Here is a 26,591-nt window from a genome sequence, read left to right on the forward strand (position 1 = left end):
ATTGTAAAGTTTGGACTCAAGGTAACTTTGAAATAACCACTCTCACAGCCAAATGTATAATAAAGGAGCAAGGATAGTCTGACTTATAGATTACCGCTATGCCCCCTCCCCCCCCCCAGAAGCTCTGTTTAATGACAGACTCCTATAGCCCACGGGAAGCACCAGGCCAGGTTCAGCTGTTGTGAAATCAGAGAGCCTTATCTCTGTAAGAAAGAGAACATCCGTAGAAGCCTCCTACAATAGGTCATAAACCTCAGCATGATGTCTGACTAGTGAGCGGCTGTTCAGACTGAGAATGTTCACATGCAGCCCAGGTTTAGGCGGGGAGTGACATATAGGTAAAATAAATGTGGCTTGAATGTCACACCTTAAACAGCAGAAAGGGCCTTTAACAATGAGCCCATCAGCCAGCATGCAACCCCTTACAGCTGTCAGCAGACCAAGCAGGTCCTCACAGGTATAGGTAATAATACCCCTCATAGGAGAGGCAGCATTTCTGGCGTTGTGCTGGCACGGACTGGCACAGATGGGCTTGCCTTTGGCATGCCACCGACGCACCCGCTGCGCGCGTCTAATGCGTGGTAGACCCATACATGGTTATATAGAGTGCAGCCGGAATATGGCCCAAAGACTAGACAGCCCCACCAAAATGGCCGCCAAACTCGGGCAACCAGAAGTGAGGAGACGGGGATTAAGCACGCCAAGCCTCCCTCCACACAAACAGCACAGGCTGCGGTGGACCGGGGAGAAGGTGGCACCCAGAACAGTGGAAAAAGGTAAAAAGTAGTCGAGTTTTAAAAAGATAACAACAGGTCTAGTGCGAGTTTAAAAAATGTCCAAGACAGCACATAACCCCACTCAACCGCTGCTGGTACAAGTAGGTGACAGCGTGAAAGGCGGGCTTATTTACAAGGCGGCATTAAGTGTCTTTAACGTTGCCTTATAAATGAGGCGAAAGAATTAAAGCCAAGAGGAACGTAACAAAAAGTGACGTTCGTGTGGTGTGAAGCCCTTGTAAATATGCCCCTCAGTTTCTTTGCCTATTTCTTTATCCATATAGTACTTTAACTTTCTTGTTTTTAAGAGCACTTTCAGAATTCATCGCCAAAGCTCTTTTATTTATTTTGTATAGAGAAAGTGGTGAATTCACTGGTTAAAGCTAAATACCTGACCCTCAAAGAAAGCTTTAAAGTATCCTTTAGGTACCTCACAATTGAAGTTGGGTGCTTTAAAGATTAAAAGTAACAAACTTTTAATTGCCTACAAAAAACACGGAACCCACTTGAGTGCATTTCATCCTGGCGGATCTAATTAGCGAATTCTGGATATGCAATGAACATCGTGTGTGCAAGCGTTCAGGCGAACTTTCTAACCTCTTGGCTGTACTAATAAAGGCTGCAGCACGTATTCACAGGAACTCTTGGCAACATCACCTATACTTAGACCCAGAGGACTGACAAGCATTCAGACCCTCCTGGAGAGGTGCTGCTGCTCTACCTTTTGGACTCCTTTGTTTATCCATGTGAGCATTTACTTTAAGCATAAAAAAACTGATTTCTTCAGGATTTTAGGGTACAAATTAATATATATTAATGCCATTGTGGTTATTGTGAAATGTTCCCAGTGAAGCCAATGGCTCCTATTGGCACAGAATTAAAAGTGCTAATGGTATTAAAGAGCCTGTAGATCTTGCCACATTGAATTCAAATTGTCTTGTAAGAATAGGTGACATCTTGTGTGAGCGTGCATGTGTGCATGCACTGTGGGAGTGAACGTTTGTGAATGTAGTAAATTAATGTGGAATGATTGTGCTTCTACATCTTTTCAGCTGTATTAGCTGCATGCTGGCCACATCAATAGCCTGTGGGCTGTGTTCTGCCTGTTGTTTTATTTCATTGGACACATCTGGGCAAACTCCAGGAGCACACATAACTCCCGGACACCCACTAATGTGCTTCTGATAGACTGCTGTCTCTACAAGAAATCATTTATAAAGATATGAAGTGCTTGAGGTGCTGCTGTGGGTCTATTGAGGTATATATGGCAGAATATTGAGTACAACAATATTATGGTACCGGAATATCATGTAAAAATATAATCTACAAAAATATTGAGTTTACGCACTAAGGGGCCAATTTTTATGTCGACTGGAAAGCCCCCGCTCCCGGCCGGAGGCTTTTTGACCTGCATCTAGGGTTTCAAATCCAACAGCCTTATTACAATGAAGGCCGACGGATTTGAAACCAACCGGTCAATCTGGCTGGCTTAAAACGGGCTCAAGACGCCCGTTGGCCAGTCAGAGGCCGCACAATCCCCTATGGACAGTGTTTTCTCAGTGGGGATTATGATGTCGGTTTCCAGCAGGCTTTCCAAGTCGGGCTTTCCAACATAAAATGCCTTTTGGAAAGTGACTTTCGGGGCCACTAGCAGGGCCCCCATGCCTCTGCAGCCTCTGGTTGGGACCTTGCGGGGTAAAATCTCTGCGCTGTGTGGCAGGCACTGTGAGGTGCCTGCCACACGATGCAGGGATTCTCACAAACTCCTATTTCTCTAAGGTAGCTTGTGCTGCAGCCAGTTTCCAACCGCAGCACAAGCTCCTATAGAGAAATAGGAGTCTGTGACCACACCATGTGTGATCGCATCCACATAATGCGCAATGGTGCATGTCCGCCCAACATCGTAATCAGCCTCTTTGTATGTAAACTACCGAAATGCTGAGTAAAAAATGTTGTGGAGCAAAATGTAATCATTAAGGTCAGATATATTAAAATAGTCCTATAGAGACAATTATATGTCATGTATTTAAATATTAAAACAAACTAATAATATAGTTTTAATTAGTAATGCAAAGTAAAAATACAAAAATATATATATACAAATAAAAAATGCATTATTAAAAAATATAAGAACAACAATGAAACAAATACAAAAAGATTACATTAAACCTTAAAAATAATTTGAAAAGTCAAATTAACAAACCTTGTATGAGAAAACATGTATAAAACTTTGTTTAAAAAATAAAGTTAAATATGAAAGAATTGTATTATTGACATGAACTAAATATATATTATATATTATACATTTACCAGCATTCAGAGCGATGACTGCAGCAAAGGTGGGAAGAACGGAGCCTCTGATTGGACAAACTTGACTCCACTGGGAGTAAAATGAGCAGTACATACCCCACACAGAACCATCGTTTTTAAGAACACAATGCTGGCAATGAGGAAGGCAAACGCCGACATGCGTCTGCCAGGTGTTTTTATTGATATGTGATGCCCGAATGGTGGCAAATAAAACTCCCCTGGTGTGGTTCCAATGCATACGTCAGACCCGTTCTTTAGGAAGAGATATATTGTATATATTTAATATACGTATATATATTTCTCCTTCCCTCAGTAGTTTCGGGAGGACACATTTCTGGACAACCAATAATGCTCCTTGCATCCTCAGTACTTTTTCAATTCTTTTATTATAATATTTATCAAACTAAAGGCCTGTTCAAACATAAATCACAACCAACATGTCTTTGGCACAACGCCTTCAACTGGGCCGATCTCCAAACAAAGTGATTACTCTTTTGTATGAACCCATGTCCCTATTTTTTTTCATCATTCAACAACTAGAACGGTACCTTTTCTTTGTTTCCGGAACCTGTCAAAACACATTTTCCAATGTATAAAACAGTTCTTAACATTGTGAGTCTATCTGTCATGATTATGAATACATATTCATGACACATTTAGACTTAATTCTTGTTCTTCACCACAATATACAAAAATACGAGGCTGTGCATTAATATTATCTTATGATAATGGTGAATATAATCCTTCTAATCATGATACACTTTAAGTCAATGTTAGAAACCATCCACAAAGCCCTGGTAAGCTAAGACTTAATTCGTATCATGCCATGTGGTAGCATTCACATTATCTATTCTAAATAGTGGGCCATTTATTAATGCACATATCCCCCCCACATATCCCCCTAGAGATATCCAGCATATGACTCAAACCCTTAATGATTGTCACTTCTAGAACTGCAAAAGTGCATAGTAATGACTTCCAATATATTCTGCAGTCAGTCCTGAGGTGCATGATATTTGCACTAATTTACGCTAAAGGGGTTCAAAGCTCATCATGTTCTAATGTGGGAAAAATTACAAAGTGCAATTCAGGAGTAAATTCCTATGGGCACTTTATTCCATAACAATCTATTATATTATCCATCAATAGCCCAAGGTGCCTAGTCATGACTTCAATCTATTACATTCCCCATCAATAGCCCAAGGTGCATAGTCATGACGCATGTCTTTAGTTAGTTTAGTAAGTTTATTGTACAGTTATTAACAACCACTACAAAGAGAAGTTGGAAACAATCATGTCAATACAATGGCTACCCTAATTAAAAAATTTGATAAGTTAAATTGCAATTTTTTCATTGACCTAAGGCATGAATATATAAAACAAAATTACATCACAGGGGATTGCTAACGTAACAAAAGCTAAAAAGGAAAAAGTGACAGTGCATCACAAAACTACGGCTCAATCCAGTCGTACTTATAAAATAGTCACACACTTTAGATTTTAAGCTATCGTTCTATGCAATAGACTTGATACTGGATAATGAGATGATTTTATATTTAGCATCAATTGGGATGGCACAATGATTTTCTATGTGCCACCCATTTTAATTCTACATTTGTTAGCATCAGGGGTTACTAGAACTCTTGCCAGACCAGATAATCAGATAAACTATAATCCTTAATTCTGTTCCAGAAAATAGATGTAAAAAGAATACTCAGTGGTTAATTTGCTCCTAATCGTTGTCCCCAAGTTATTCAAGACAGTGCCATGTAGCATTGAGAATGCTCTGTCTAACTCTGAGGCCTCCTTCAGCATTTTAACTGCATGTTGCATGAATTTCAAGAGCCTGGCTGCAGTGATTGCGTGGATAAACAGGCAGTAATTGCTTCCTGGCATGACCTATATGTAGCTGTAAAACAAATGGGCATAAAATGTCTCTGCGCGAATATTGGCTCACAGATGCATATAATGTGCAATAAGTAAGGACTCCGATGCTGACCCGCAGACTCTGCAGACCTGCTCTGTCGATCCAGTTATCCAACCAAAATGATACTATTTAAAACAATTATGATAGAACTTACCTATAGTAATTCTATTTTTCTATGAAGTTTTAGCAGATAGTCAGGAAAACTTGTAATGCAGCCTTTGTGATATGGAAGTGGAGTCTTGCTTATAAAAGCAAGACTGTTCACAGCTTCTATGTCTATATCTCTTGAAATGAATTTGCCTATTCCAATAATACTCTAACTAGTGTGTTAGGTTGCATGGAGGTTTCCCAGAGATCTTTAGCTATCAAGATTTCAATTGAGGCTCTCAAATGTTTGTTCCATCTTAATGTTTCATCAGTAAAGATTTGCCAAATTGTGTGTTTCAAGATACCAATCAGTTGCATTCTTCCCGTTTAAGCGGTATACCAAAAACTGTGCTTTTTTAATCGAGCTTTGCCAAGGTAGATTAAATTCCAAGTGCAAGCAAGACAACACAGAGTTTGGCAGAGCAAATACTGATCAGGAGCATTTATTTTGAGCTGATCCAGCCATGTCTCAAGTCGGTCTGTAAAGGTAAATGCTCTATAATAAGAGTTTACCTATGCCTCTAGTATTAGGCCTGTTCAAACATAAATCACAACCAACATGTCTTTGGCACAACGCCTTCAACTGGGCCGATCTCCAAACAAAGTGATTACTCTTTTGTATGAACCCATGTCCCTATTTTTTTTCATCATTCAACAACTAGAACGGTACCTTTTCTTTGTTTCCGGAACCTGTCAAAACACATTTTCCAATGTATAAAACAGTTCTTAACATTGTGAGTCTATCTGTCATGATTATGAATACATATTCATGACACATTTAGACCTAATTCTTGTTCTTCACCACAATATACAAAAATACGAGGCTGTGCATTAATATTATCTTATGATAATGGTGAATATAATCCTTCTAATCATGATACACTTTAAGTCAATGTTAGAAACCATCCACAAAGCCCTGGTAAGCTAAGACTTGATTCGTATCATGCCATGTGGTAGCATTCACATTATCTATTCTAAATAGTGGGCCATTTATTAATGCACATATCCCCCCCACATATCCCCCTAGAGATATCCAGCATATGACTCAAACCCTTAATGATTGTCACTTCTAGAACTGCAAAAGTGCATAGTAATGACTTCCAATATATTCTGCAGTCAGTCCTGAGGTGCATGATATTTGCACTAATTTACGCTAAAGGGGTTCAAAGCTCATCATGTTCTAATGTGGGAAAAATTACAAAGTGCAATTCAGGAGTAAATTCCTATGGGCACTTTATTCCATAACAATCTATTATATAATCCATCAATAGCCCAAGGTGCCTAGTCATGACTTCAATCTATTACATTCCCCATCAATAGCCCAAGGTGCATAGTCATGACGCATGTCTTTAGTTAGTTTAGTAAGTTTATTGTACAGTTATTAACAACCACTACAAAGAGAAGTTGGAAACAATCATGTCAATACAATGGCTACCCTAATTAAAAAATTTGATAAGTTAAATTGCAATTTTTTCATTGACCTAAGGCATGAATATATAAAACAAAATTACATCACAGGGGATTGCTAACGTAACAAAAGCTAAAAAGGAAAAAGTGACAGTGCATCACAAAACTACGGCTCAATCCAGTCGTACTTATAAAATAGTCACACACTTTAGATTTTAAGCTATCGTTCTATGCAATAGACTTGATACTGGATAATGAGATGATTTTATATTTAGCATCAATTGGGATGGCACAATGATTTTCTATGTGCCACCCATTTTAATTCTACATTTGTTAGCATCAGGGGTTACTAGAACTCTTGCCAGACCAGATAATCAGATAAACTATAATCCTTAATTCTGTTCCAGAAAATAGATGTAAAAAGAATACTCAGTGGTTAATTTGCTCCTAATCGTTGTCCCCAAGTTATTCAAGACAGTGCCATGTAGCATTGAGAATGCTCTGTCTAACTCTGAGGCCTCCTTCAGCATTTTAACTGCATGTTGCATGAATTTCAAGAGCCTGGCTGCAGTGATTGCGTGGATAAACAGGCAGTAATTGCTTCCTGGCATGACCTATATGTAGCTGTAAAACAAATGGGCATAAAATGTCTCTGCGCGAATATTGGCTCACAGATGCATATAATGTGCAATAAGTAAGGACTCCGATGCTGACCCGCAGACTCTGCAGACCTGCTCTGTCGATCCAGTTATCCAACCAAAATGATACTATTTAAAACAATTATGATAGAACTTACCTATAGTAATTCTATTTTTCTATGAAGTTTTAGCAGATAGTCCAGAAAACTTGTAATGCAGCCTTTGTGTTATGGAAGTGAAGTCTTGCTTATAAAAGCAAGACTGTTCAAAGCTTCTATGTCTATATCTCTTGAAATGAATTTGCCTATTCCAATAATAATCTAAGTAATGTTTTAGGTTGCAAGAGGTTTCCCAGAGATCGTTAGCTATCAAGATTTGAATTGAGGCTCTGAAATGTTTGTTCCATCTTAATGTTTCATCAGTAAAGATTTGCCAAATTGTGTGTTTCAAGATTCCAATCAGTTGCATTCTTCCCGTTTAAGCGGTATACCAAAAACTGTGCTTTTTTAATTGAGCTTTGCCAAGGTAGATTAAATTCCAAGTGCAAGCAAGACAACACAGAGTTTGGCAGACCAAATACTGACCAGGAGCATTTATTTTGAGCTGATCCAGCCATGTCTCAAGTCGGTCTGTAAACGTAAATGGTCTATAATAAGAGTTGTAGAAAAAGGGAGTTTACCTATGCCTCTAGTATTAATTCAAACGATTAATGCCTGAATGAGGATGAACCAAATTTTATTAGTTTATCTCGACACTTGATTTATGTCATTTTTCTTTTCAATTGATTATAGAACTTATTTTATATCTAGACAGAAAAAGACCATCATGAACTTCACATATTGCCATACAATTTACAACATGGTGAACAACAAATCATAAACATTTACAGTGAAAAACATGAAAATGAACAAATGAGTTTAAATACAAGACAAATGTGCTCACAACTTCCAAGAATGAATCGGTTTACAGTTGCCAAAAAACAATAAACAAAAACTACAATTGTCAAATCAATTCCTACAGGGTGAAAAGAAGCTTTTTTGATACCACCCCGGTCCCTGTTGAAATGTCACTATATTCTTATTTTAGTCAGGGAGTAAATGCCATATAACAAACAGATTTCATTGGCATTAATGTCTTTAACGAATAAATACCGATGCGTTTCGAGTCCCACTGTCTGATTCACAGGACTCTCATCAGGGCAGGAAGAGTTGAATCCATGGGAACTGTTTGTGAAAAAAGAAGGGGAAGATTTTTTAGAAAACGGTCCTCAATCCATTTAACCTTAAAATGAATTGCATCAAAAAGAGGCGGCATACCTTTTTTAACCAAGGATGCGCTGGTCGTTAAAATGTCGTCAGTGCAGTGGATGTCACACTGCAATAGAGTAAAATTCAAATCAGGGAAAAATGTTCCCAGTGTGGGCAGCATCGTGCTGGTGTGAATAAGGGGGGACAGTGTTTGTATTACATTAAGTCGACTTGCTCTATCGGCGTGTTTACAGTCGTCTGGATATACTTTTATTTCCGAATTAGTTTACATTTCTGAAAGAATACAAGGCGACACGTAAGTATTTTGTGCAAGAGGAAGTCACTTGAAACCCGTTTAGAAGGAGGGGACTTACTCGTGAGGAAAAATGTCAAGGGGGCGGAAATCAATGCCACTGCTGATTCAAGATGGTTCGGTCCTGTGGAAGGAACCCCCTTCTTTTTTAAATATAATAAGAGTTGGCATTAGCTTGCTAATAATAACCTTACCTACCACCGACAAATTGGGGCCATTCATTTTTTGAAGCAGCTTGTGGAAAGTCGATATCAATGCTGAATGATTGATTTTCTGAGAGGATAGATGAGCAGAATAGCTGCCTCATTTGTTGAACCAAACACCCAGGTATTTGATGTTCTTTACTCTCTTAAGCTTCCTATTAGACAATTACCATGCACATTTGCTATAGTCTTTCTGGCCTTCTACTGAGATCTTACTTTTGGAGCTGTTGATTTGAATGTTTTTTTACTTGCTATAAACCTCAAGAGCAGTAAGAGAACGCTGGTGACCTATATGTGAATGTTTAATGATGATGGCATCATAAACGTATTGAAGAAATTGGATGTTCAAGCATGCTATTCTCAGTGGAAACACCTTTGCTTTTGCTAAGTGGTCATTTATGTCAGCCAAGTAAAGGTAAAGAAGTAGGGGAGCAAGGATACAACCTTGATTCACCCCCCTTGATTTTTCAATCTTGTCCGTCATAACCCAGTTAGAAGTTATTTGAATCTGCACCAACGTTTGTGAGTAGAGACTGTTGATAGAATTTAAAAATGGAGCTAGCAGTCTCCAATTTTGATGCTTAGTCCATAGTAGACCTCTGTTCATGCAGTCAAAGGCGGTAGAAAAGTCTATGAATGTTGCGAACAGAGCCTTTTTCCTTTGCTGCTTACAACAGTGTAGCCATTGTTATCAGGTTGACCTCAGTCCTACATCCTTTTCAGAAACCCATCTGGGTACATGGGTTAGATTTTTGGCCATTGCCCATTGCTCCAGTTCTTTAAGATATACTTTTGCGTATACTTTGGCATTCAAGTCCAACATAGCTATGAGCCTGTGAGTTTCTGGTTGATCTCTAGAGCCCTTCTTGTGTATAGGTATCAGAATGGAGCCTCTCTAACTTTCAGGAATGATGTTGAAAAGCAGACTTTTCTTGAATAGTAAGAATATCAAATCCACCCATTAACGACTAACTGTTTTGAATATATTAGCCGGCAACCCATTCAGACCTGGCGCACCTGAGGTGTGCATTGACTTTGTTGCAGTAAGTACTGTATCATAGTTTAGGCTTGATACTCTGTGCTAAAGGTTTAGATGTCCTCTGCATCCTGGCATGGACTATCCTCTGAAAATGCTACACCATCTGCCACATAAAAGCAATCATATATAAAGACCACATCACTACTGTGATATTGCTATATGTTGGAGGCTGGTTTGGCCTCAGTAATCAATTGATCAATCAATTGAAGATTATGATGCCTCAAACAATTTTAGTCATTGTTTCTCCTGCTAATTTTGTTTCATTTCCCAGAGCCTTCTCCTATACTGTTTTTGATTTGAAACATAGTATTTTTAGCTTGCTTGTTAGAGCCATCTTGAGCCAGATTTCTTGCTGAAGAGTTTAGCTTAAGTTCAGCTGTCTGATTTCTTCACTTATTTGGGGGCTGTTGTGAAAAGATCTTCTGGAGCCTGGGTGGGCTCTCAAAAGTTGGAGGTTACCCTCGATAGTACTGAAGGCTATGAGCCAGCTGTCAGCCATGTCTTTTAACTCAGTTAAGATCCTCCAAAGACAACCTTTAAGGGTTTCACATTCCTCATGCTGGCGCTGTAAATTCCAACTGATTTTATTGACAGGTGTTACTTCCTCCTGAGATCCAAATAGACTTAATGGCTCTTTGCTACAACCACCTTATCCAAGCTGACACATTAAAATCACGTGATCCCTGAACCTCGTGTGGAGCAACGGAAAAGTTTAGATTTTCGAGAAATGCTGCCCTAGGGCTCAAATATAGTCTAGGGTTGTCATCTGGTTCTGGTAAATTTGGGTATGTGAGGCTGGTTGATCTGACAGGATACTTCTGTTGAAACTACAAAGGCCACCTAAGACGTTCATAAGAGTTGCAGCTAATAAACCAGTCAGCTCAAATTTGCCAATGTTTTTTTTTTTGTGACAGGATTCACCATTCTGCGTCATCTATTTGTTGCCAAATTGGTATACTTGCCCAGTCTAGTAGTCTTTGGGTTGAAGTTGTTCTCAATATCCAAACAGGATGTGGATGGCTCACTAGTCTCTCACCATAAACATAAATGTTACCAAAAATCACTGTTAATCTGGCGTATGTTACAGGTGGTTTAAAATCCAGTTTGACTAGTACAAAATTTCCAGAACTTGTACGGAGAGGGGTTATGTTAACCCCAAAACATTTACTTATATGTATAGCCACTTCACCTGAGGGATGGCTTCCTTTTAATGATGTCTGATCCTAACAAAGGTTCGAGCAACAACAATTCATAACATTCACAAAAGAATTAATTAATCAATATTTAGACAGCAATGAAAAAACTGTGCAAAAAGGAAAATAAAATAAAGAGGAACCCTATTCAATAATATTTTTTGAAAAAAATATCACACATTTATTCTTTTTTATATTTATTAAAATAGATGAAACAATGATGCTCAATACAGTATGCTGGTACAAAGACAATATGTAATACAGACCAAACAGGTGGCAGACAGAAAATACATGTCACAAAGAGGGAACAATATAGAACAAAATAATGTGTCTCATTAGTTTTATGGCCACAATGCATCAACAGTGTTTTGACCTCTGTAGCATTACATGGTCATCATCAGGACTAAAATTCAATTGAGCGTCCAAGGATTCTGTATGGTGTAAAAATACATATGGGTCACAATAAACTCAGTAGGGAGGAAGGTATCTTTTAGAGGTCAGAGCTGGAAAGAGAGAAGATAGTGATAAAGGGCAAGAAAAAACTGGTGATCAAAAAATAAACCACTTCAACCACCAAAAATGTATCGCACCCAGAAAGCAGTGGGAAGAGAAGAAATACCACCACCTAAAGAGCTGAAACATAACCTATTCGGATTAACAATGCAACCCGCTGTTTTACGTGCATAGGTCAGCATACAAATCATAAATTTCCCTGGATAATAGATGAACCAGGAATCAAAATATATTCCAAGGTGTCAATTTGAAACATCAAAACCTACTCAATATAGTGACTACTTACTTAATAAATAGATTGGGCTGGCATGAGAATTAGTTGTTCCAAGATGTTAGGAAATTACCAGCGGCCTACATCCGTCCATATAACTAAGCAGATCATGCCCAGTCAAGGATGACTCAATCACCAAAATACTTCAGTGGGCTAGAACAATAAAAACAACGTCTGCATCAGTGTAATCCTAATGCCAAGGGACAAAACAATTTGTTCATTACAATAGAAAAATGTCAAAGTGTCAATCCCCTAAGGTTACACACTCTGTGAAACTTGATCCCCATCCATCAGATGTACAAACAGGGAAGATGCGTTTCTAGTGTAAATAAATGTTTCAAAAGAAACACCGCAATAACCTTCTCTGATTCCTCAGCTAGTTCTGCTGATGAATCTGATAGTAATACCAATTCCCGACTGGGTTCCTCTAATTCGCATTATACACCTTTTTTAGAACAAAGAGGACGTGGGAGGGTCAAAGTGAAGACCAGACCACCCCATGAACATCTGAACTTCCAAGCAGGGGATAGACAGATGCGCAGGAAACTCTACCAATGGAGTCCTTCCCAGTAGAGATTCCTACTTCCACGACTAGATCTGATATAATTCCTATTTTTTATTTATATAACCACTTGCTGTCCTCCTCTGAGATCTCTTTATTGACAAAAGGCCTGAGCTTTGTCCCCACTGAGAAAACATGTTTGTTTGATACTCAGTTAGAGTTGCTACAATTTTTTCGTGAATTGCAACTGAAAGCTTTTTTTCTGAACATCACCTATAACAAGGGATTTAGTCCCTCTGGATTGCAACCACTTTCTGTTTTTAATCCTCCTGCAAACAAAATGCCTACTGAACTGTTGACCTTTGAATTGTTTTATAAGCAGTGTCTACTTTGGATAAACAATTTGAGTACATTCCTTATAATATTTCCCTGATTGAGCAACAGGCATTGCGTATGCTCAAAGACAATCAGGAGGTTATTATAATACCCACCGACAAGGGTGGGGGGATTGTTGTACAAACCATTGACAAATATACATCAGGAATCATGCGTCAACGTGACAATGTGAACCACTACCGGGCTTTGAGAACCTATCCATTATCTGAAATTCAGAAACTTATTGCCACTGTGACGTCTATTGCTAAATCTGAAGGGTATCTTAGTGATACGGACTTTTCCTTTCTTAATTCTAAAACCCAGAGGACTCCCGTCCTATATACCCTACCAAAAGTCCATAAAGACCAGGTAAACCGGCCTGGCCGTCCGATAGTTTCCGGCTGTGGGTCGGTCCTGGTACCACTTTATAAATATATTGATGTCTTCATTAAGGACTTCGCTATTGGCACTAATAGCTACGTGCGTGATAGTGGCGATATGATTTTACAACTGGAGGCAATGCAATTTTGCCCTGACTCAGAATTGTTGGTGTGTTAGGAGCTAGAGTCCTTGTACACCAACATCTCGCAGTTAGAATGCATTGAAGTTATAAGAAAAGTCTTAGAAACATGCTTGGCTCCTGTTCTGGTCCAGACTGACTTTATAATGGAACTTCTAATAATTCCACGACAAGAATTTTTTTTGAGGTTGACGAACAATATTATTTGGAGGTTAAGGGTACTTCTATGGGGGCTTCATAACCCCCTAAGTTTGCTATATTGTTTGTGGACAATTTTGAACAAACTTTAATTTACGATGAAAAAAAAAATCCCTTTTTTGCTAACGTACGCCATTGGCAACGTTATGTTGACAACATATCTTTCATTTGGACTGGCACAAGCTCTGACCTTTCTTTATTTTTGGACTGGCTTAATGCATGTTCGTCTGACTTAAAGTTCACTTCCAATGCAAGTAATACTTGTGTGGATTTATTGGACCTGACTATTTTCCCTCATGATAGTAGGTTGATGACAAGGTTATTTACTAAACCTACAGCCTGTAATACCCTTTTGGAATTTCCAAGTAACCATCTGAGAGGCCTGAGAGATAGAATGTCCTTTGGCCAGTTTCTGCATATTCACCGAAATTGTTTCTTTTGAAAGGACTATTTTCGCAAAGCAGAAATCCTAGCATAGAAACACAAACAATGGAGTTATCCCAAAAAATTAATCAAGAGCTCTATGAAAAGAGCATGGTACTTACTCCCAGAGTAAAGAAAGAAACCAATCCAAACCAAAGTGTCACTACCTTCGGGACCAAAAGCAATCCTATTTCTGGTATCATCAAGAAACACTGGCCAGTGGTGATATCGACTGGAATCACACATGAACAACCCCTTTTCTCTTATAAAACGGCAATAGAATTTAGAGACCATTTGGTCCGAGCTGCACTTCCCCGGATGGAATCCCCCAAATTTACCTACTCCAAGGGGCTTAACAAACTGGTTGAACACTATAAATGTGGAGGGTGCGTCATGTGTGCATCTAGTTTAAACACTAAACAATTTGTCCATGGAAATGTCAAGCATTATCTGCGCGACTACACCAATTGCAACACTAATAATGCTGTGTATGCAATCTAGTGTCCATGCAACCTTATTCATGTGGTCAGGCGACACAAAAGATAAAAGCACGTCTTGGACAACACAAAAGTCGAATCCGTTGCAAAATAGAGAATGCACCTTTAATATCTCACTTTCTTGAAAAAAACCATGCCCCTTCTGGTATACGCTGGCAAGTGATTGAAGTAATATGGATTCCCCTGAGAGGAGGAAGTATTACCAATATCCTGAATAAAGCTGAATGTAGATGGATACTTCGCTTTGATAGTATTAACCTGGGCCTGAATTCTATGGAGGAATCCCACTCAGTAATATTCAGCTGAAGGGCTAGCATGATTTAGAGCTGTTTCTTGAAACAAGGTGACCGGTAGGCTGTATCCTCCAACAGTGAATCAGTTTACCGAAAGTCTGACTGACTTTCTTATTACTTTTCTGATCTATATTAGTTGCAACAATTGTGAACATGTAAATCATAATCTCTGGCTCCTTTACATTAACTACAATTATGGAATTTGTTTTTTATTCTCCTTGATCAAACTATTGACAATATGATTGTCCAAGTAAATATATTATGATTATGTTTTCTGTAAATTGAAAGGACATTCCTTATGAAGACTAGTTGATTTTTGTAATGGTACATGTCTATTGTAACAAGAAGATAATGGCATAATACCAGATGTGTTTTGGATTATGGGAATTGACTAATGGCAATGTGAGTGCTTAGTTCCTTATTCCAAATTATTTATTGAAAAAGGTAACTTTTTGGTTCTTCAAACTAATGGGTCAGAAAGTCTTTTTTAGCTTTCCTTTTTGTCTTTTCTTTTTGTTTGCCCTCCCCTTTTTCTTTTCTTTTTCTGGTCTAATTTTTTCGAATGTTTGCAGTGTGACCCCACTGTTTGATGCAATATACTGTCCTGAGATCTTTGGGGTTAACTAATATTAAGCATCCAAAGCGTCTTTTAAGATGGCTTCTAATTTTTTCGAATGGTTTCTGCATGACCCTGATTCCTTTGGCGACATACTGTCTCACGTCTTTTGGAATATAATGAATAATGACACGATTTCGTGGGCTTCTAAATAATATACACATACAGTGTTCTTTAGAATGGCACCTATTTCCTTACAAGTCCCTGGTTACTTTCAGAAACGCAGATGGCGCATTTCGTCCTTTATAGATGGTGGCCCCCACCAGTACTGGCCATTCAGTTCTGTATTTCTTGTAAATCCGTTGTTACTTTTCACAAACGCTAATCGCGCACGAGCGCTTTACTAATTAGGCATTCTTCAGTGACAATGCATGGGTTTCAACTTGGGCCTGTCACGGTTGATTTCCGGTAAGTGCGTGTTTGCAGCTTGTAGTTTGCTTGGGTTTGGATTAATGGCATTAGCATACTGGGCATTCTGCATAAGTATACAGTATACTTTTGAAAGACATTTTGATGGTCTGGCACCGGGGCCTCCTACCACCGAATCTGCCGCTGTTGTTCAACAAAACCTTCGAGCAGCTTCTGCCCCCTTTTTTACTTGTTAGGCTCCAGTTTAATGGACTTTTTTGCCACATACTACGGAGGTCACTTATTGAACTTTCTCAGGCATTCATACTATCGGGACGGGCCGGGCTAATTTCCAGCAATGAGTGTTCCCTTCAGTTGTTAGGTTCTATATTAAGGGGCTTTCTTGAAACATATCAATGGAGGTCACTTGTCAAACTCCTTTTTTCACATTTATCTCTAGTTTAAGGGGCTCTCTTGGAATATATCAATATAGGTATCAATAGAGGTCACTTGCTGAACTCTACCCGACTTTTATCTTTACATCGTGATTTTCCGGGCTTATTTAAAATTGGCCTGAGATTTTTCAATAGAATGATCATGTCGAGAAGGAGATCGTCTATTTACACTAGAGACGCATCTACCCTGTCTGTACATCTGATGGATGGGGATCAAGGTGCACAGAGTGTGTAACCTTTGGGGATTGACACTTTAACATTTTTGTGTTGTAATGAACAAATTGTTTTGTCCTTTGGCATTAGGATTACACTGATGCAGACATTGTTTTTATTGCTCTAGCCCAAACTTGGCACTGAAGTATTTTGGTGATTGAGTCACCCTTGACTGGGCATAATCTGCTAAGTTATAAGGATGGATGCCGCCTTCTGGTAATTTCCTAACATCTTGAGACGGCTAATTCACACACATGCCCAATCAGTGACGTCATTAGCAGTGCATTGAGGGGGCGAAAGTTTTAGTTAGCTGAATTAACTATAACGGGGGAGTTTCTATGGTTTTATATGAGTGAAATGTCCAACTAACTAACTTTCACTATAACCTATGGTTTTTTTCAGTGAATTTCAAAGTTTTAAATGCTAATTTCTAACTATAACATGCCTGAAACCTATGTTTTTTTCAGTGAATTTCAAAGGTTTTTCAAATGCTAGTTTCTAACTATGCCTACCGAGGTAGGACATGTGAAGAAAGAAGAAAAAAACGGACAGAAAGAAGCAAAAGAAATACAGAAAAAAGCAACAGAAGTCCACAAAGACGAAGAAAAGTGCAGGAAGAAGCAAGATATGTGCATAAAGAACCAACAGAGCGCAGAAAGAGGCCTTGTTGCAAAATCATCCTGTGCCCACAACTTTTTCAGACGGGTACTGGTGGTAACTGACTCTGAGTAACCAGGCCTAGAGCCAGTGCTATGCTAAAAGAGACTTAGAATGCAGTGAAAATACTTACATACACTAGGGAACACTATGCGTTGGGGTACCCCTATGATTAGCATGACCTCCTCTGTAGGCCCTAGTACATGTTAGGGCAGGGGGATTAAAATTACCTCTTAAAAAACGCTACGGGGTGCGTTTGCACAGTGGTGAAGGGAGGGGTGGCCTGAGGAGATGTGTGCAAACACGCCCTGTGGCTGTTTTAAGTTGAAAGATTAAGTCACCTTAAATCCTGAGTGTCCCTAGGATCCAACTAGCCAACCAGGTACCTCCAGTAAGCGAAACAAAAGGGGATGATGGACGGAGCGTTTGAGCAAATCAAACACTCACCCCCAGTCAACTGATCCGGGTTTAATCCATCACAATTCTTTAGCTCACTCAGCCATCCCCTTTTGTATCGCTTTGTTCGCCCTAAGTTGGCAAGGTATGCTCAGACGTGAGTCCCTTGCTCACTTGGCCACTGGATTCAAGATAGCCTGGCTGATGAGGATTATGAATCCGAAATCGGTCCTAGGATGCTTGTTTCCGGTCCAGGGAAGACATGGCTTGGCAGTTTGGGCTGGACTGTTCCCATGAGGCACAGGGTCAGACTGATTTGCATATGGCCATGTCTGAACTGGGGTGGCTGAGTGAGCTAAAGAATGGTGATGGATTAAACCCAGATCACTTGACTGGTGGTGAGTGTTTGATTGGCTCAAACGCTCCGTCCATCATCCCCTTTTGTATCACCTCCAGTAAGCGCCACGGAGATGCGTTGCAGAGAGGTGTAAAAAGGGGCATTGCCTGGCCAGGCCCACCTGTCTGCAACGCTGCGCAGTGGCGCTTACTGGAGGTACCTGGTGGGCTAGTTGGCCCCCAGGGACCCCCAGTATTGAAGGGGAATTGATTCCCCAACTTAAAACGCGCACCGGGACGCATTTGCAGAGTATTGCTGGGAGGGGGCGGGGCCTCCGGCACGATTGCGAGTTTTAATAAAAAGATTTTTGGGGGAAGGGGGGTTGTGTTGCCCCCCTTCTTTTTACTGTTTTTGGGCCCTAGGGACCCCATCCCCCAGGGCCTGACCCCCATTAAAAAAATATATATATATTAACGGGAAGGGGGGCCACGTGGGACCCCCTCCAGAGGTCAATTCCGGGCCCCGGGGACCCCATCCACTGGGGCATGGCCCAATTTTTTTTATTATTATGGAGGGGGGCTGCGTGGCCCCCCTCCTCAGGTCAGCTATGCCCCAGGGACCCCATCCCCCAGTGCTGGCCTGTGCATACTTTATTTATTAATTTTTTGGAATTATTATTTGGGAGGGGGGGCCATGGGAGGGGGACCACATGGCCCCCCTCCCGGGCTACTTCTGGCCCTGGGGACACCATCCCCTGGGGCATGGCCAGTGTTTAAAAAATATATATATATTTAGAGGGGGCTGCGTGGGCCCCCTCCTCAGGCCATTTAAGGCCTCGGGACCCTATCCCCTGGGGCCTGCCTTTGCATTTTTTTTTTGTTTAAAAAAATATTTATTATTGGGGAGGGGGGTTGCGTGGCCTCCTCCCTGGCCACTTCTGGCCCCGGCGAGCCCATCCCCCGGGGTCTGGCCTCTTGTTGGGGACAGTGGGGGGAGCCCCAATGCCCCATGGTCCCAGCCGGCTCCCAGCCTCCTGCGGGAGCCGGCATTGCTTTTCCACACGGGGAGCTGCTAAGATGCAGCTCCCTGTGTGGTAAAGCTATCTGGTTTGAATTTTGGAAGAGAGAGCAGTTTCCTGCTCTCTCTTCCAAAATCCAAACCACAGTTTGCTATGAGCCGCGAGGCTCCCGCCCTGCCATAGCAAACTGGAGTGTCCCTGGGGGGTGGCAGTCCCCAGGGCCATCACAGGCTCCAACATCTGAACAGCCCCGGGGAGGTGGTGGTTCTCGGAGCTCGGGGGTCCTTTACGGACCCCCAAATTTATATATTAGTGCCCCGGGGAGGTGGCGGCCCCAGGGGCGTGTGGGGGGGCTCGGGCCAAATTTTGTGTAATTCTGTTCAGCAGTTCGGGCTGTAGCAGTGTCTAAAGTTTCCTAAGGGAATTAACATGGAGAAAACACGTTTTAGGACCCCCCTTTTTTCTCAGCTCCCGCTTTTTGAATCACCCTGAAACTTTCAAGACAGGTGCTGACCGGAGCGCCCCACTAGTTTTGAAAATTTACCAAAGATTCGTCAACCGGCGCCAAAGTTATTGGGAAAAGAAAAATTGCTTTTTGAATAGAAACAAGGTCCTAACTATAAATACCTACTGGCAATTACATCTGCATGAAAAAGTCTGTTGTGGAATACTTCCCAATACATAAATTATTTTCTACAAGAACATGTGCAGAGGTTACCGTCTGCCATTAAGGATACGAGTAACTTGAATGATTTTACCTGGCAAGAGGATTACCTCCTTATGACATTAGACGTTACATTGCTCTACACAATCATTAACCATAAGCACGTTTTAAGGGCCCTTGAATATTTCTTAGGTGACAGGCCAATATGGTTGTTGCAACACAGTAAAATGTTAATTAATATGGTGGCATTCTGCCTTAACAACAATTTGTTCATGTTTCAAAATCATGTCTATCAACAATTGCATGGAGTTGCCATGGGTGCCAGCGTCTCCGCCAGCTATGCTTGTCTCCACATGGGATGGTGGGAGGAGCTGGTTCGAAGGAGAACACACAGGACAGTTATGAATGAACGTATAATGATTTGGCTAAGATTCATAGATGATTTATTTGTGGTGTGGAGACGAACCAAGAGAAGTGCTATGGACTTTGTGTCAACAATCAATAACAATGACATCAATTTAAACTTACAAAGGAAGTGAATGGGACTTGCACCGCTCGGTTGATCTGTGGTTATCAGTGTTATTATGATATGTTGCGTGCTAAAGAGGTATCGATGTCTGGTCCATACAGAGTGTACTATGACAAAGGCTATTACAAGGCTGCCCCAACATGGGGGAAGGCTCCTCCAAGTGCTTGGAGAAGTCTTCCCCCATGTTGGGGCAGCCTTGTAATAGAATTTATCAATTTAAACTTCAAAGCTACAGTGAATGAAAACCCAGTCAATTTTTTAGATGTGCAAATCTATATTCAAAACAACAAAATTGAAACCAAAGTACACCGCAAAGAAACAGCTGGTAACACTGTGCTACATGCGACAAGCTTTCATCTCAGTCATGCGACAAGCTTTCATCCCAGTCACCTAATAGAGAGTATTCCCTATTGGAAGATGCTTAGGTTAACTAGAATTTGTTGCAACAGCACAGACTTAAACATGGTCCAACAGGTAAGTATACTCAAACTCAGATTTTTAGCACAAGCCTACTCGCAGGAAACTGTAGGGCTAGCCATCACCAAATCAAAGGGGTTAAAGAGATTGGATCTGTTATTTAACATAAAATGTAGAGACAAGGTTGATTGTCAACCATTGTCTGAAATTGACAAACAAAGTGATGAAGAAGGAGGGAAAGATCAAATTAGATTGATACTTATATTTAACAAACAGGATAAAGCATTGTAAAATATACCGTATTTTCCGGCGTATAGGAAGACCCGGCGTATAAGACGACCCCCTACTTTCATTGACAGACTGTAGGTTTAATGCTATATTCGCCGTATAAGACGACCCCCACTTCCTAACGTCCTACAGTCCCCTTTCTATCTCCATGGACTGAGATCATGTGGTACTGACGCTCCTCTCCTTCCGATGAGCGTAAGAATTACGGAAGGAGAGAGAGATCAGCACACGTGGAGGAGCGCCTCGTCTGCCTGGGGGATGTGCAGCTGCAGTCTAGGTAGGGCTCACGGCGCCATTTGTTCATTTGTTTTAGTTTAAAAGTTGGGGGGATGTGCAGCTGCAGTCTAGGTAGGGCTCACGGCGCCATTTGTTTTACCGTACTTTAAACCTTGCGCAGCGTTTGAGTTGCCTCTGGCTGGCGACGGGCTGTAACTGTACAAGTACGGTACCGGTAATTTATTTTCAAGACCGCCGACGGGCTGATATTGTGTTGTTGCACAGTGCAACCATCGCCTACGTTCTTTGTTGTTGTGCTGGAGTTCCCTAAGCGCCACCATTTTCAACTGAGGAGCGGTCTGACACCTTCGGGTGAAGTCCGCGCTATGTGAAATAAACCGCCAATTTTTGTATCCGGCGTATAAGACGACCCCCGACTTCCCAGAAAATTTTAAGGGGTTAAAAGGTCGTCTTATACGCCAGAAAATACGGTAATCAGATGCAATTGGCCAATCAGTTTTAAATGATCCTGCTGTTGGCTACCTCCTACCCAGAAACCTCTCTATAACGTACAGGAGAGCAACCTCAATGGGCAACTCCCTTGTCAAAAGCAGCCCTGAAATAACTGAAGGTAACACCTGGCTTTCACAAAGAAAAGGTTTCTTTAAATGCAATGCCTGCAGAGTCTGTCAATTTGGGGTAAACAAAACATCATTTACAATACACTTCAGTGACAAAGACTGAAAGATCAACAAATTGTTGACATGTAAAACAGACTATGAGATATATTCTGTTGGAGTGTCCGTGTGGATTGCGCTATGTGGGCAGTACCAAGTTACCGGTACACATGCGGGCAATCAATTATCAAGACCCAACTTACCCTGTTGCTCGACACTTCAAAGAGTGGCTCAATAACAATTTGAAACAGCTCAAATATTATTTGCTGGATTCAGTGCCCTTCAACGGATGAGGGGGCAACAGGGAAGCAGTATTGAGAAAACTGGAGACTCAATAAATTTTGGAACTAGATTCCAAGACTCCAGGGGGACTCATCAGTACTGAAGATTTATTTACATGCCTGTAACTGAGCCACTAGACAACGCTAATGCACCGGGAAGGCAATCATTATGCAAAATAACAGGGTAGACAATACTAATCCAATAAGTCTTTAAAACTAATTTTGAAAACAGGAATCAGCAATAAGGCTTACACATAATAAGAGTTAAACAATATATGTACAAACACATTTAAGTAGCCATTAACAACACCAGCTGCTATACTTCCGTTGGTTTTAACATCAGCCCTTCAGCACTTTAGAAAAACTACAAAGGGTGACATATTGACACAATGCACTTTAACCGTAGCACTGTTCACAACAGCACTTTAACAGACAAACCATAGTAAGAAAGATTTACTAAAATATATCAGTACCAGTCCATAATTTTTCAGCTTTTCAAGAATCAATTCAATTTTCCAGTGATTGAATAATTGAGGAAAAAGCATAACTTATTTTATAAGGCATTTTAAGCTTGTATTTGAAATATATTGTATTTGAAACTTACTGATTCTATCTGTTCCTGTGATAATCACTCACTGAGTCTTAACAGGAAAGAATACTCCAACAATTACTCATGTGCGACAACATAAAAGGGAACTTTTAATTTAAATTTTGTTTTTTTATATTATGCTTTTGAACATTTTATTCAAAGTGCACATGTATGAAAAAAGCAATTTATATGTTATGCAGTCATCTAAAGTCAATTATATAGTCTGTTTTCAGTATTCATGCTGTATTTGAGCACCTGTAGCTTTAAATATGGTTGTCCCACTATGCAGTGGTGTCATGTGATCGAGGCCTGCAAAGGCTGAAATGCATAATGACGGACTGTTCAAAATAAATATATAATTTGCACCAAATTATTGTGGCCCGCGTCCGTTTGTGCGCCTGGAATTGGCTGCAGGAGCGGAGTACTTGGATATATATCTGGTAGGTAGTTATAATTAAGATTATGTTTCTATAGAAAAAGTGTTTTTTGACTTGCCTATATCTTTTGCATCATTTGATAAATCTTTGAAAACGTTTTCAAAAAATGTCCTATTGAGTCTTGTCTGTGGAAAATTTCAAAGTGATCCATTAAGCGGGTCCGAGAAAAAGGGGGTAAAATAAAGTACGATTTTCAATGTTAATTCTAATATGAGTTTTGAACAGGACTGCAGCCCAACCTGTTGGATGGAATTGCATTGAATTTAGCAGAATGTAACATTTTGGTGTGCAGTTCACGCTTTCAGTTATCCGGTGTAAATCCGTTCAGTAGTTGTTGAGAAATTTATGGAAATCCAATTTTTTTCATCTGGGCTTGCGATGCCTTTGCGAAGAAAAGCAAGCTGGTGTAAGGAAATGCAGAGCTCTGATTGCCTGCCAACACTTTAACAAGGAAGTATTAACCGCCATCTTGTAACTTGGCTTCAGCTGAGCCCTCCCCCAAAAAGTTTTAAAAAGAAAAAGGGCAGGATAGGAATGTCATGACCGCCCTAAACAGGCCAGGCCAAAAAAGCATTTATTTTTTTAAATATTTTGTGCCAAATTGGCAGAAAAAAAAACCCACAGACACCTGTGCTTGTTTTAGAAATAGCCCCCGGGTGGGTATGTGCATGTATATTGAACTTAAAGGAGGGAGGCACATGGGGCCCCCATCCATATACCCATTTCCTAAATATATTAGGCCTGAAACCTATGGTTTTTTAAGTGAATTTGCAAGGTTTTTTAAATACTAATTCCTAACTATATGAGGCCTGAAACCTATGGTTTTTTAAGTGAATTTGCAAGGTTTTTTAAATGCTAATTCCTAACTATATAAGGCTTGAAACCTATGGTTTTTTCAGTGAATTTGCAAGGTTTTTTAAATGCTAATTCCTAACTATATCAGGCGTGAAACCTATATTTTTTTCAATAAATTTCATAGGTTTTGTAAATGCTAATTCTATTAGCGGATAACGTTTATATATGTTATTATCCTTCTGGGACCACCTGAGCAGCCATCTTTGTTTCTCAGGAGAAGTGAGGCACAAGAGAGCACACAACAAGAGTGGAAAACGCGAAAAGGGGGCAGGGTAGAGACCCCCTGACCTCCTAGCCCTTCTCAGGGGGTCCCAGAAGGAGCACCAAGTGCAAAATAAAATTATATATATTTTTTTTAAATCGTGGGGTACGCGCACGTAACGCGTACCGTACACGTACGGTTTGCGTACCCCTCGATTGGACCCCCTGAGAAGGGCTAGAGGGTTGGGGGGTCTCTACCCTGCCCCCTTTTTGTGTTTTCCACTCTTGTTTTGGCGTCTCTTGTGCCTCAGTTCTCCTGAAAAACAAGATGGTGGCCAACACTTCCTGGTTTGGACAGTTTGGAATGTTGACAGTCAACTGCCAGCCAATCAGAAACTTGCTCGCACACGTAAGGGTACTCGCACGTGCGCGTACGGTGAGCGCATATAGATATAAAATTTGCTCAAATTCAATTTTCTCAACCACTACTGGAGGGATTTTCACCAAATATAGAAAAGGCACTACTGCATACCTGTCCCTATCATTTTGCCAATTTTGGTGTAATTCCGTTCAGCCTTTCGGGCTGTATCCGTGTCTACAGGTCCCATAGAAAATGCAATTTGAAAAATTTCAAATTCAATTTTCTCAAGAACTACTGGAGGGATTTTCACCAAACATAGCAAAGGCACATGTGCATACCAGGCCCTACCATTTTGCCTAGTTTGGTGTAATTCCATGCAACCGTTCGGGCTGTAGCCGTGACTAAAGGTCCCTATGGAAATTAACATGGGAAAACACGTTTTGGGACCCCCATTTCGGATGATACACTTTCATAAATGCATGCCCTGGTGTGACATTTGCCCATTCCATCAGTTCGGTATCACCACACCTAAAAAAAAAATTATACATATAAATACTGTTTTAACCTTCACCAAACACATATAAATAACTCCGATACTTATAGAGAAATTAAGATTTGTAATTAGGAACACAAAAGATTCTCTTATCTGTCTAGTGCTGTCCTTCATCACTCTATTTCATGATGTTGAAGAAAAGGGTAGGGGAAGAATTTGATGTGTCCACTGGTGGAGTCGGCCCCCTCCTTTCCTCCTGTGATATGCAAGAAAAACCATAAATTACTTTCATGATTGGGGTTAAAAACAAAGTCAAGTTGCACAAAAACCACAGACATCATAAATGCATTAACCACGGAAAGTACAGTTTTGGGTGGCTTGCGTTTACAAACAACCTTCTAGATTCCTAGTATTCATGTAGGTGAATGCTCAATTCTCCATCCTGCTTGTGCCCTCCAGGGTTCTTAGTTTGTAAGTTTATGATGTGCCTGGACTCCCTTTGTCTGAGGTGGAGTGCCCTATTTCCACCCCTGAGGTTCTGTTCAATGTGTTCAATTGCAAAGTAAATTAACAGAGAGCTGTTAGATAAATGATACTCTGCAAAGTGCCTAGCTATTGGGTAATGAGGGTCTTTGTTGTTAATGGCTCGCATGTGTTCCAATACTCTTTTCCACACTGCTAGAGTTGTGCTTCCCACATACCGAAGTTTGCAGGGACACTCCAAAATATAGATGTTGATCCACAAGTGAGAAATTGGTTAATTGTTTTTTTTCTTGTCGGAGAGTGGAATTGTTTGAGCATGCGGCTGTTGCGGCATGCCTTACAGTGCATATAAATACACATACAGTCTCTAAGTCCTCCTGCCCCAGAGCCCTGACTGCAGTGGAGCGCATTCGGCTGAGGCAATCTGTACATTCATTAAATCACTTCTCTCTTACTTCCACAAGAGAAAAGTACACTGCAGTGATGCAAAGTGAACCAAAGACTTTATTTAAATGAATCTGGCGAGTCCATAAATAACGTGCACAAAGTCTACTGTGAAGATCATGAAAAAAACTGTTTTGTTTTATTTTATGTGATGTTCTCTCTTCAGATGGACTATTTGTAGAGAACTTAAAGGAATGGCAGGCTAGAATCATCTTTGCTGTCTGTTGTTAAAGTTTTTTTTTAATATTTGTTTTTAGTCTGGGATCAGGAGTTTTTAATGATTTGTTATCTATTAACTATAAACTTCCTTGTCTATAAGTAAAGAAAATGTTGAGTCTTTTTCTTACCTTCAAGTGCTCTATGGTAACCCAGGATAATTAACCAGACAATATCACTGATATATAACGTTCAACTATTGTATATGAAAGCTACCAATACAGTGTTGTAGCAAGGCAAATCCTGCCATATTGGTCAGATATACTTAATTCCTGGTTTTCAATAAGCCAATGTCTTCATCTAATGCCATAATATAGTTGGAGCTAACCTTTATTAATTCTGCAGAAACTGCTAAAGGGGGTAGTAGTATGAGTGTGCAGACTCATTGTGGACCTATAGGTCATTATGTTTGAAGGTTCTCAATAAATGAACTTCACCAGTGTGCAGCCACAGATAAGTGAATGTTGGTTTTCCTCCAGCGCAGGCTTCATCCATTGATACACTATCTCACATGGTTCCCTGGAAGAGGATATTTGAAGTAATGATGCTGGACTGAAAATCGATGAAGTCTTGGGTTATTTTAAATATGATAGGATTGATTTTCACTG

At 40.3% G+C, this 26,591-nt stretch overlaps 1 protein-coding gene across 2 annotated transcripts in view; it reads left to right on the top strand.

Moving 5' to 3' along the window:
- Positions 1-26,591, top strand: part of LDB2 (LIM domain binding 2) — a 1,197,779-nt gene that overhangs the window by 445,022 nt on the left and 726,166 nt on the right. The window lies entirely within an intron of this gene.

The sequence above is a fragment of the Lissotriton vulgaris genome, chromosome 3_2, assembly GCF_964263255.1.
Source record: "Lissotriton vulgaris chromosome 3_2, aLisVul1.2, whole genome shotgun sequence".
NCBI classification, from domain to species: domain Eukaryota; kingdom Metazoa; phylum Chordata; class Amphibia; order Caudata; family Salamandridae; genus Lissotriton; species Lissotriton vulgaris.